This window comes from Rattus norvegicus, chromosome 17, assembly GCF_021556685.1.
Source record: "Rattus norvegicus strain SHRSP/BbbUtx chromosome 17, alternate assembly SHRSP_T2T, whole genome shotgun sequence".
NCBI classification, from domain to species: Eukaryota; Metazoa; Chordata; class Mammalia; order Rodentia; family Muridae; genus Rattus; species Rattus norvegicus.
The window spans coordinates 20,899,854-20,911,917 of NC_141550.1; the positions used below are offsets into that span (position 1 = coordinate 20,899,854).

At 46.7% G+C, this 12,064-nt stretch overlaps 1 long non-coding RNA gene across 1 annotated transcript; it reads left to right on the top strand.

Annotated features, from left to right (window-relative positions):
• Positions 1-1,811: 1,811 nt before the first annotated feature.
• Positions 1,812-6,277, top strand: LOC134482702 (uncharacterized). Its single transcript, XR_015641554.1, has 3 exons — positions 1,812-1,995; positions 3,105-4,214; positions 4,656-6,277. It is a non-coding gene; the product is annotated as an uncharacterized LOC134482702 (long non-coding RNA).
• Positions 6,278-12,064: the final 5,787 nt, after the last annotated feature.

Here is a 12,064-nt window from a genome sequence, read left to right on the forward strand (position 1 = left end):
CTGACTGCCGTGTAGTTTGGTTGAGACTTGTGCTTATCTTTTGTGACCCAGATAACAAGGACAAAGTGCCTCGTGTGTAATTTGTATTCCTTACTGTTTCTAACTGTGCTATTTCACGCCTGTTATTTAGATTTGCTGCTAGTCTAGAGAAGTCTTTGAGATGAGATAATTTTATGCAGGAGCAAGCCCCGAATTAAATTTAAAGATCTAAGCCTCTTCCAGGTCCTGCAACCTTGGGATATTACTCTATGAAACACTCCATCTCTGCCCACTTGCCGGGGGTACACACTGGTAGTCGGAAGAGCCGGGAGGCTAAAGAGCCGGGAGGCAGAGAGGCGAGTCTGAGGACTGCCTACGCTACACAGTGGCACTGCCCGTCAGCAGAATAAACGAGCCACTTTTGCCACCCTAAATCTCAAATCCCCTGATAGCAAAAAATAATACTGAAATACGTGTCTTCCCTGATGTCATGAGGGAAAGCTACCCAATCAAATATCTCCACAAGGACACTATAGCGTTCTGTCTTCGCATAACAGCTTATAGAGTTCGGTGTATGTGACCAACAGGATCCATCCGGGGAACCACCCTACAAGGCCAAGGCAGTGCACTCCCATAATGCACTGCGAAGAGCTTAGCATTCTCTAACTCTTCAGACTCTGGCTTCTTTTTTAACAATCCCTTCTTCGACTTAGCTTTATGTTCTTGAAGTCATTCTATGTGGCACGGTGGATAGGTTTTTTTGTTTTGTTTTTGTCAACTTGATACAAGCTAAGAGCTATCTGGGAAGAGAAACTTCAATTGAGAAAAATGCCTCCATTGGATTGGTTTGTGTGCAAGCCTGTGGACCATTTTCTTGATTGATGATTATGTGGGCGGGTCCAGGACACTGTGGGCAGTGCCAAGCCTGGACAGGTGGTCCTGAGGTGTATAAGAGAACCGGATGAGCAAGCCGTGAGAGCAATCCAGAATGCAGCATTCCCCCACAGCCTCTGCTTCCGTTCCTGCCTCCAGGTTCCTGCCCTGAGTTCTCACCCGGACCTCCTTCACGGTGGCGGTGGCGCTCTAAGCCAAAATAAACCCTTTCCTCCCCACGTTGCTGTTGGTCACGGTGTTTTATCAAAGCGATAAAAACTAGGTTACTCCAGACTCTACTCCCCTCAGTTCTCTTTGTTTGATCCCTTAAAGTGAGAGACGCAGGGGAAGTGTATGCCAAGCATACACCTAGACACAGGAAACTGGGCAAAAGACAATCTCTGGCAAGATGAATGCCAATGGTTTGGGCGGGGAAACTAAATTTGACAGATTAGAACAGAGAGACGTGCCTGTTTCAGCCTGTCTGTGCTGCGGTAATAAAGCAGAGATGCTGGGATAGCCAACACGAGAATGACTTTACTTCTTACAGTTCTGGAGGCTTGCGAGTCCATGTTAAGGTGCGAGGCAGCCATTGAGGGCCTTTCTGAAGCATTCTCGCAGGGGCAGGAGCGAGACGGGTAAGCAGGACAAAGTGGCAGAGTAGGAAGGAACTGGCTCCAGGGTATTCTGTAAGCCCGCCCTCCTCAAAGATTGTGAGGAGCGAGGAGCGGGTGTGGCGGCAGTCCCAAGATGGCGCCCGGGACTGCAGCTAAGTCTCATGACTAGCACCTGTCTTCCTCACACACCTGAAACTAGCCACGTCCATTGTGAGAGCTGCGCAGCACCATGACGCAAGATCAGGCCATGTGACGTGGACCTATGAACTGAGACTACGTAGTCTGGACTGAGGAGGCGGAGTTGAGGGAGGATATAAGGGAGTGTGCTGGGGGCAGAGAAGAAGGAAGGGAAGAAAAGAGAGATTGCTGCTTGCATGCAGAAAGAAAGGTTCCTGAATAAACTGCTTTGAGAAGAACGTCGTGGTGTTGTTCCTTTCTGCGGGACGGAGATGGAAATGACAAGTGGTGGCGGGGAAATTCATTCAGAACTCATTGCAGTCAGGGTGGCTAGCCGGTAAGTTCCCAGGTAAGTGGGACAAGTCGCAAAGCTCTCAGATTGAGACTATAAGGTTCCCGGTTTTGGGACGAGGGTTAAGTTCTCAGATTGAGACCATGAGGTTCCCGGTTTTGGGACAAGTCACACCAAGCACAATGGGGAACTCAACATCAGCTCAGACAGTTCGACAAGCCCTCAAGGATTTGTTAAAAGCGAAAGGAATCGGGCTAAAGAAAGAAATAGTAGAGAATTTTTTGTTGTTGTTGTTCTTTTTTTCAGAGCTGGGGACCGAACCCAGGGCCTTGCGCTTCCTAGGCAAGCGCTCTACCACTGAGCTAAATCCCCAACCCCGAGAATTTTTTAAAAGCAATGAACCAGGTTGCTCCGTGGTTTCCGGTGACAGGACATCTTACAATGCCCAGTTGGAAGAAATTAGGGAAAGATTTGAGGTTTGCCGAGGAGCAGGGGGTTTTACCAAAAGGAGTGCTGCCAGTGTGGAAATTAGTGAGAAATCGCACAGGGGATGAGGAAAGGTGTGGCTCGGAGCTCCAAAAGGGAAATGAGGCACTAAATCAGGTTAGGGAGGAATGTTCTCAAAAAATCAGAGACCGAGGGAAATGCTAGCAAGGGGGAAATGTCGGAAGACGATATGGAAAGCATCACCGACAGCTTAGAGAAAGTGAAACTAAAGGTAGAACCATCGGCTCCGGGGCCACCTCATCCGCCTCTGTACGCTCCAGGCAGGGCAGAGGGACGTGGCTTACACCTGGAAATCTGGAGAGTTTTTGGCATTACTGCAGCCATTGTTACTGCTATAGCAGTTTCTGCTGCCACCGCAGCCATTGCTGCGGCCATATCCCTTACCGCCATAGTACAGACTGCGGTAGCTGTAAGTAATTTATCCGCAGGTGTTGCAGAAGCTTTAGATGTTCAGGGTAATATTAATAGTCAGTTGAAAGCGGGAATTTTGCTGCTGTATCAAAGGGTCGATTTGCTCCAGGAACAAGCGGATATTATGATGGGGTTAATGCAATTGGGTTGTGAGTGGAAATATTCAGGACTGTGTGTCACTTCCATACCATTTGTGAATGTCAGTCATGCTGCTCAGATATCCCGTAATATATCTCAGTATCTTACAGGAATTTGGTCTCAACACTTTGATGGACTAGTTCAGGAATTGAGACAATCCATCGTCCATATCAACTCCACTCGAGTGGACGGTCACCGTGGAAGTGGTGGGAAAGGGGAAGTTTAAAGGTGTCGGCTGGAATTACTGGATCACAAAGTCTGCTGCAGCATGAAGAGCCCTCCGTAGCCTCAAAGCTAACCAGCCTCTGGTTCCTAACAGCTGAAGCTTCCAGACTTACAAGCGGCAAGGCAGTGAACCAGAACCGTAGCAGCACACCACAAAGGATGATTCAAGCCAACACAGAGCATGTCCTTAGCTGGAGGACTGGCCGATTAGATTGCCGCCATTGCCTCACGGCTGAAAGAATGGGCTGGACTTGCTGGACTTGCCCTATGACTGATTCTTATTAGCGTCCTGGCCTTTTGGTGCATGTGCTGTATACAGTTTTGTCAGCATGGAACTCAAGCCTTAATGATACAGGCTTTTGTAGCAGTGGAGACAGGACAGTCTCCTCAAGTATGGCTTGGCATGCTAGAGAAGTAGTCAATGATGGGTAAGACTCCCTGGGCGTGTCACCAACCTAAGACAGGGATCAAACCTAAGCTGTTTGTCTCCCGATGACAGACGGGTAAGGGGCATTGCTGCAGGGGGCAACCTAAGACAGGCATTCTCTCTGCCAAAAACATAAAGAAGGGGGAGATGTGGGGAGCGGGTGTGGCGGCAGTCCCAAGATGGCGCCTGGGACTGCAGCTAAGTCTCATGACTAGCACCTGACTTCCTCACACACCTGAAACTAGCCATCCATTGTGAGAGCTGCGCAGGCGCACCATGACACAAGATCAGGCCATGTGACGTGGACCTATGAACTGAGACTACGCAGTCTGGACTGAGGAGGCGGAGTTGAGGGAGGATATAAGGGAGTGTGCTCGTGGGCTGTGTGGAGAAAAGGGAAGAAAAGAGAGATTGCTGCTTGCATGCAGAAAGAAAGGTTCCTGAATAAACTGCTTTGAGAAGAACACTGTGGTGCCGCTCCTTTCTGCAGGACGGAGACGGAGACAACACAAGATCTTGCTATTCAACCCACCATCCCCACTTCAGCCTTGCCAACATGGGATTGCAGGTATAGGCTGCCCCCAGCCTTACCCACTTTTCATATGAACATTAGCCTATTATTGAGGGGGCCTCCCAGGGGCCCCACCCCTTAATACCATCATGTTGCTGACTAAGATTCAATATAGGAATTTTTGGAGGCCATATTTAGACCAGAGCAATGCCCAATATCACTTATAAACTATTTTTTAAAGATGTATTTATTATGTATACAAAATACTACCTGCATGTATGCCTGCAGGCCAGAAGAAGACACCAGATCTCATTATAGATCATTGTGAGCCACCACATGGTTGCTGGGAATTGAACTCAGGACCTCTGGGAGAGCAGACAGTGCTCTTAACCTCTGAGCCATCTCTCCAGCCCACTTATAAACTACCTTAAAGATCAAATTCCTATCACTAACAACAGCTTGAGCCTTACATATATTTTTGCTGTGTTCTTACATCAGGTAACACAAGACTGTGTTTTGAGGAATCGTTTCTGCAGTCCACTAAGTCAATCAGCACACCACGATTCCCATATGGTAACATAAATCAATAAATAAATAAGAATTAATCAGACTTTCATCTTGAGCTTTAAACAATAGAAATATCTTTAAACCGAAGCTGAAGTTAACCTGCCGTGTTCTGAGAATAACAGACGCCGTGAGCCAGAGTACGGGAGAGTTCAGACATCATCAATAGAACCAGCAGGAATAGCTGTGCTTGGTGATGTGCTGTCTGCACGCTGACCTGGAAATCAATTGGCTCTAACTGGAGCTTCACTATCAAGGTCACCAGTTTCTCTTCTACTACAGAAAATGACCCCTAATCATGTCAAGAAGTTCCTGCTTTGTAAGTTGTGGTTAGCCATCTTAGAGGCTTAGACTCCCATCAGAACGTGGGGCTGGGCTATAGCTCCGTGGTCAAGCACTTGCCTAGCACACGTGAGGCCCCGAGTTCAGTTCCTGGTACTGCAAGAAAGAAGATGTACTCTAAAACAGATGTGCCTGTTTCAAAGGCAAACGGAAAATTGTTTTTTAAATGTCGATCTTCCAGTGTAAGTCTGCTCTTGGATTCTAAAATTGTGTTTTACATATACAGTCCTGTGTCTATGTTTATGCTTGAAAAGTACCACCCAGAAGAAGAAGACAGTATCATTGGCCAAACAGAACATGCACTTATCTTTTAGTTATGTCCTTAAGGTCTGTGGGTGAACCGAAGGGGAAGAGGCCCAGGCAGTTGAGCACAGCTCCTACCTCCATTGGAGTCTTTAACTGATGAGGATGATTTCAGGGTATATACAATAGCCACCCACCCAGTGAGTCTAGAGATATAGGAACTGGATTAATTTCTCACCCAAGTTCCACTGAGCTCAAAACTCAGGACATAATGCAGATCTTTTTATTTAAGTAGTGTGTAACTTTCATTTTTTAAAAATCTTATTTTTAATGATGGTTCTTAAATGCTTTAACCTTCCTCGTAACCCATCACCCACCAGAGGGTAGTGGAAAAGAAAGAATATAGGGGAAGTGGGCCTCTCTGGAGCGACTCCCATATGTGATGTCTGGAAACCAACAGTTCAGCCCACAGGTTAGCAGGCAGTGGCAGCTTGATCTACTCACAAACACCTCACAGCTACACCAGCAATCCAGTTCAGGACAGTCAGGTTGGCAACAGTGGTGACACGATCTAGCAGAGACAGCCAGACTTCAGGCTCGGTGCAAGTAGCAGGAGGGGCCCAGGGGGATAGCAGGAGTTCTAAGCTGTCTTTCTCAGGAAAACGAAGATCATCAAAGAGGCAAAGGCCACAAGCACTGCACAGCTAGCTGTACCAGCAAGCCAAGCTCTGTCTCCGTCACTCTGTGGAGTCCTATGTATACCCTCCAAACATCACGTGTCCTCTACATGCCTTGCCTCAGCGTCTGATTAGCCCGATTCCCAGGAAGCAGCAACGAACTGCAGCATACCACAGAAGGTTTTTGGCGGACTCTCTCTATGGCATCTCAACAAATGCAGCTCAACTACAAAATGTAAGGAGGACCAATACGTGCATGTCATTAGTAAAGAATCCTTTATCACGTGTCCTTTATTTAGCAGAACGTGCTTGCTTTAGCAGAGCTTTTTCTCTCCCGTGTCTGTTTCAGTGCAACATTCTTCCACCAGTTGACCTTAGCCTTTCACGCCTGTGTCCATTTTACCAAAACATTCCTTCATGTGTTTGCCCCAGCAAAACACCATTCCAAAAAAACCTTTAAATTTCCACTTCAGTGGTGTTAAGGCTTGAATGTGCCCACCTGCTCCCACAAGTTAGAAATCGAATCCCCAATACAACAGTGTTGAGTGAGGGCTGGTGGGAGATGTCTAGATCACAAGGCCCCTGCTTCATGATATGCAAGTACATGAATATGTTATTAAAAGGCTTCGGAGTTGGGAAGACGGCTCAGCTGGTGCAATGCTTGCTATGCACACATGAGGACCTGAGTTCAGATCTTCAGAGCTTTGTAAGGGAGGAAGCTGAGCTCACTTGCAATCCCAGAGGTGGATGTGGAGATGGAAGGTTCCCTCGAGCTTCCTGGCCAGCCAGGCTGGTCCACAGTTGTATGAGAGACATTCCTTGTCTGTAAAAAAGTAGAGTAGAAAACCAACTAAGGACAACACCTGTCTTAGTCAGGGTTCCATTGCTCTAAAGAGATACCTTGACCACAGCAATTCTTATAAATGAAAACGTTTAAGAGGGGCTGGCCTACAATTCATAAATTTAGACCATTGTTGTCATGGTGGGAGCATGGCAACATACAGGCAGATATGGTGCTGGTGAAATAGCTAAGAGTTGTACATCTGGACCAGCGGGCAGTAGGAAGATACAGACAATGGGGCAGGCTTTGACTTTAGAAACCTCTAAGTCCACCTCCAGTGACACACTTCCTCCAACAAGGCCACACCTCCCAATTCCTCCCAATAGTGACACTCTCTAATGGCCAGGCATTCAAATATATGAGCTGTTGGGAGCCATTCTTAGTCAAACCACTTCAAAACCCTGATGTCAACCTCTGGCCTTCAGGTGCAAACACACACACACACACACACACACACACACACACACACACACACGGGGCGGGTAAGGCTGAGGGTTTCATCATGGGATGAAAGGCATAAGGTCAGAGTTCACAAATGTGAGGCCAGGACCTTAAGAGCCCCCCCAGCATGCTGAACAGAAATAAATACCGTCTGTCTATAAATTTCCCAGACTATAATATATTGCTTGACTAACACATAAGAACTTAGCATGTGTACATTTACAGGGGTTGTGGTTTGGGGTGAGCAATGGAAGCCTGAGATCCCTTCTCTGGGGTCCGGAAGCCACACTGCACAGGGTAAGCGTTTATAGTTAGCAGGAAGTCCCAACTGACAAGGCAAGGTCTGATGGCTACACTCTTTCTCTCTAAACTTGTCTTTGTTTTTCTATGATAGTTAATTTAAAACGACACTTTAACACTTGTGCCAAATAATGGGAAAATGAGATTTTAAAATGCGAGCAGCTGGCTTTTCAACCTTCCTAGCACATCATGATCAGAAGCAAAGTGCCCTTTGGCAGCCACCCTCAATGCTGGACACGTCTTGGCCGGTCTCCAAAGGCAACCAGCATGGAATCCCGGTGCAGTCAGATGGTATTCCTGCCGCCGGGCCTGAGCTTCGTCAGCGCTCTGTACTTGTAGGCTGACTGACCTTCCAAGAGGTTTCTGTAGCCCAGTTATTGATTAGAGAGAAACATTTCCATGGATCCTCAGCCAACTTCCTTGCTTCCTCTGTAGTCTATTCACCCAGGCAGGTGCTGCAGAGGTCCCTGTAAAACCCAGGATCAGTTATAGTCCTCCTCTGTATCTATCCTTGCTAGGCTTCTGACTTCCTCAAACTTCACAAGCACGCAGTTTCCTCTTGGCTTTCTGTTCCACCTGCCTGGAATATTCTTCCAATAGCATCCTTCTTTACTTGATTCAAGTCTCTAGTCAAATGACACCTAATTAGTGTAACTGTCACCATTCCATCATCCATTCCCCCTTCCCATCTCTCTCTTTCTTTCTTCCCCATCTCTTCTCTTTGTTGTTTGAAAGAATCCCAAAGTCAATGAAAAGTTGTGTATGAGGGTGGGTGAGAGGCACAGTAGCCTTTTCTCCCTGAACTATTGGGCAGGAAGCTGCCAATATAACGCTCTCATCACCCTAAATATTTAACATTGAAAGACATACAAACAAGAACATTCCCCTATACAACTAGTATGGACCCATGAAGATGAGAGAATTAATGCTCAACAGTGACTCATTATTGCCATCTAGTTGCTGGAACCCATTCAAGGCTCACAGATTGTCAATGCCTTTTGTAGCCAAGACTATTCATTCACCTTGTTACTGGCCATGACTTTTTGATCTCTTTCAGCACAAAATAGTTCCTGGGCCTCCTGATGATTTTTGTGACATTGACTGTTAAAAAAAATATATTGTCAGGTAGGGCTGGAGAAGTGGCTCACTGGTTAAGAGCACTGGATACTCTTCCAGAGGACGCAAGTTCGATTCTCAGCATCCACATAGTAGTTCACAACCATCTGTAACTCTAGCTCCAGGAGACCCCATGCTCTCTTCCTGCTTCCACGGGCTCCATGTCCAGTAATGCACAGATACCCATACACATAAAATTTAAGAAAGAAATTACCTAGCCAGCTAATATGGTAGAATACCCAGCCATTAAACTGGTCTGATGATCAAATCCAGCATGTACCACTTAGATGTCACCAAAGTCACACCAGGACCACCCAAGTCATAGGCAAGAATGGTTGCAAAAGAAAATGTACATTTTCATGGCGAGGCCTTGCTTTAAAAATGACCGGAATTTCAGAAATGTGGTGGTAGAGCATGAAACCGGCCACGGGGTTTCCGGGTCTGGAACCCTGAGGGTACGTTGCTGTCACTGGCCTGTGAAAGTAGCCATCTGTGATGTCTCTGCACCTTGGCAGATGGAAAGGGAATCCACTTGGGGCATTACTGATGATGTTAGGGGTAATCACTTCATTAAAGTGGATGCGTTAGTTACATTGTCCGTGGCCATGATCAAATACCTGTCGAGAAGCAGCTGAAGGGAGGAAGGTTTCATTACAGCTTATAGTTGGAGGGCAGAGAAGGCATGACAGCAGGGACATGAGTCAGCTGGTCCCTTTGCACAGTCAGGAAGGAGAAAGGGGGCAGGGGCTGAACTATAAAACCTCAAGGCCTGTCCCCGATGACCCACTTCTTCCAGCCAAGCTCTGCCTCCAGAAGATTCTACAACTTCCCACAACGGTGCCACCATCTAGGGATCAAGTGTTCAAGATCATAAGCCTGTGGGGGGACATTTAACACTTCAGCCACCACAGTGGTCTTCCAGGCCTGACTGTTTTCGTCTGTCTCCCTGTGTCCCTGTGTATGTTAGTATTTGAAGGAAGACTGTTCATACTTGCATACTTGTTATCATCAGGAATTCATAGTTCTGTTTTTTAACCAATGTTTTTATGCCTTGTGGTGTGTGTGTGTGTGTGTGTGTGTGTGTCCATCCTACTAGGCCTTCTGGGTGTGTAATTCTTTGAGTATAGTATATGTATAAAAAAGTGTGCCAGCCCTAATGAGGAAGATACAGGACACCTTCAGCTCACTCAGAATTCTCTTGTATTGTCCCTTTGTCAGCAAATCCTTTTCCTCTTTCTCTTCCTCCTCCTGGGCACCTAACAGCCTATGAAATCTGTCCCTATGGCTTTGTCCCCCTCCCAGACATCCTATTCGTGCAGCCCAACTGCATGTAGCTGGTTGTTCGAGCCCTCCCTATATTTCTCAGCCTAATGGCTTTGTGAGCCATTCATGTTGTTTCCTGAATAGCTTCCCATTGCATGACTGAATACAATTTATTTCTCTAGTCACCCATTTGTCATACTCAATTTTCTTTATTCAAACAAATGAGCCTTTTCATCTTCAGGCTAGACCCTGACTGCTAGCGAACAGGGGAGCTATGAACTCCCACTTCTGACAAGCTCCCTGCTAATGCTGATGCAACTGGACTGGGGACCACATGTGGAGATACGAGGATGCAGAGAGATGCAGAGGAGGACGGTGACTAGAGGGAGCAGGCTGAGGAAGGGTGCTGTCTGCATAGGAGAACACTGACTCAAGGCAGGTGAGAAATAATGAGATTCTAAATCCAGCCATGGACCAGACATAGGAAACAGAGTATAGAGACAGGGAACAGGAGGGAACCAGTGGCCTTGAGCGGGGACAACATGGCTCCCAGAGGATGTGAGGAGAAAGGTGGCATTTTTCTTCTAGTAATTCATTGTTGTGAAGCTGATAGGTGAGAAGAACTTTCCAGGAAGAAGTTGGCTGTGTGTGTGTGTGTGTGTGTGTGTGTGTGTGTGTGTGTGTGTGTATGTGTGTGTGTGTGTGTGTGTGTGTTTGAGAGGGGGCATGGAGGGGGAGGGGGAGGGAGAGGGAGGGAGAGGGAGAGGAAGGGGGAGGGGAGGGGGAGAGAGAGACCTAAACTAGAGTCTATGGTGCACATAGACAGAGGCTAACATGGAGCTGTAATGGTTAGAGGTGTGGGGACACCTCCCTTCAGTGCTGATGGCTTTGCTCGTCTGCTCTCCAGCATCATTGTGGAGCCCCACCCACCAGCACCTATGAGAAGCTGGGTTCAGAGCCATGGCTAAGCATCTCTTGGAACTGTAGAGGAATGGAAGGAAGTGACTATAACATTGGGTGAACAGTTGTCCAGGTAGAAGAATCTGACTATGGCTGCCCCAACTGGCTGGAACCCAGCCAGTGGCATTTTTGAATAATGTAGGAGGGACACCATGGGGCTCATGCTCCTTTCCAGACATTTTTAAACACATGTGACTCAAATCTGTACTTGAAAGACATTGCTATTCATCCCCAAGAAGGCTAAAGAAAGTGATTATAGAAATATGCACTAATAATACTTGGACTTCTAAAATTTCAATTCAAAGGACACCACACACATATGTGCAAATATGTATATGGTGGGGGGAGGTCCTACATAACCCAGCAACAATATTCCAGGGCTCAGCTTGTCTTACTGTGAGAAAAGCACAGATCTTCAGGGAATGGCTTTTACCAACAATTGCCCTCATTGTACAGTACTAAATTCCAGAGCAGACAAGAAAGCAAAGGGCACAATTCTAATTGTCTTTAAGATAACAAAGCCTATTAAAAGAAATAATATTTTTCTGTATAGGACTTTAAGCAAAAAGAAAATGAAACATTACATTAAGTCAGATCTCAGTCTATAATGTATACACTAAACAGTCTGGTAGATATCTCTGAATTATGAGTGAATCGTGGACATTTCACTTTTTTCCCCCTCTGTATTTCACTGTCTCCCACAAGAACCCTGCCTTCGCTCTGTAAGAAAAAGTCAATGATGCTTCTGAAGTGGTTAACAAGTTTCACTGCTCAGATTCCAAGGAGGACCCAAGGACTGGACTCTTGGAATGAGAATGATTGACAGGAAGAGTCTCCTGGCAGGTCCATGGCTTCCTTTATCCGTGCTTGCAAAACAGTGAGTCCAATACACCTGGAGGATCAGGTCCTCTTGTTGCCTTCCTGAGCCCAATGACAGATCACCCCATGAAGACACAGTCTTGGTAAGGAGTGGACAAGAGAGAGAAGTCACTCGGTGTCTGTTACCTAAAAGTGAAAGTGTGGCTTCCTTACCACTAATTGCCATGCTAAAGGTGACTGTCTCGTGAGGTAGACAAACACTCGGTGAAACAAATGCCCAAAGTCCAGCTCACAGCCAGCAGTTCATAGATGGTCCTCAAGGGACGCCATGTTCAGGATCC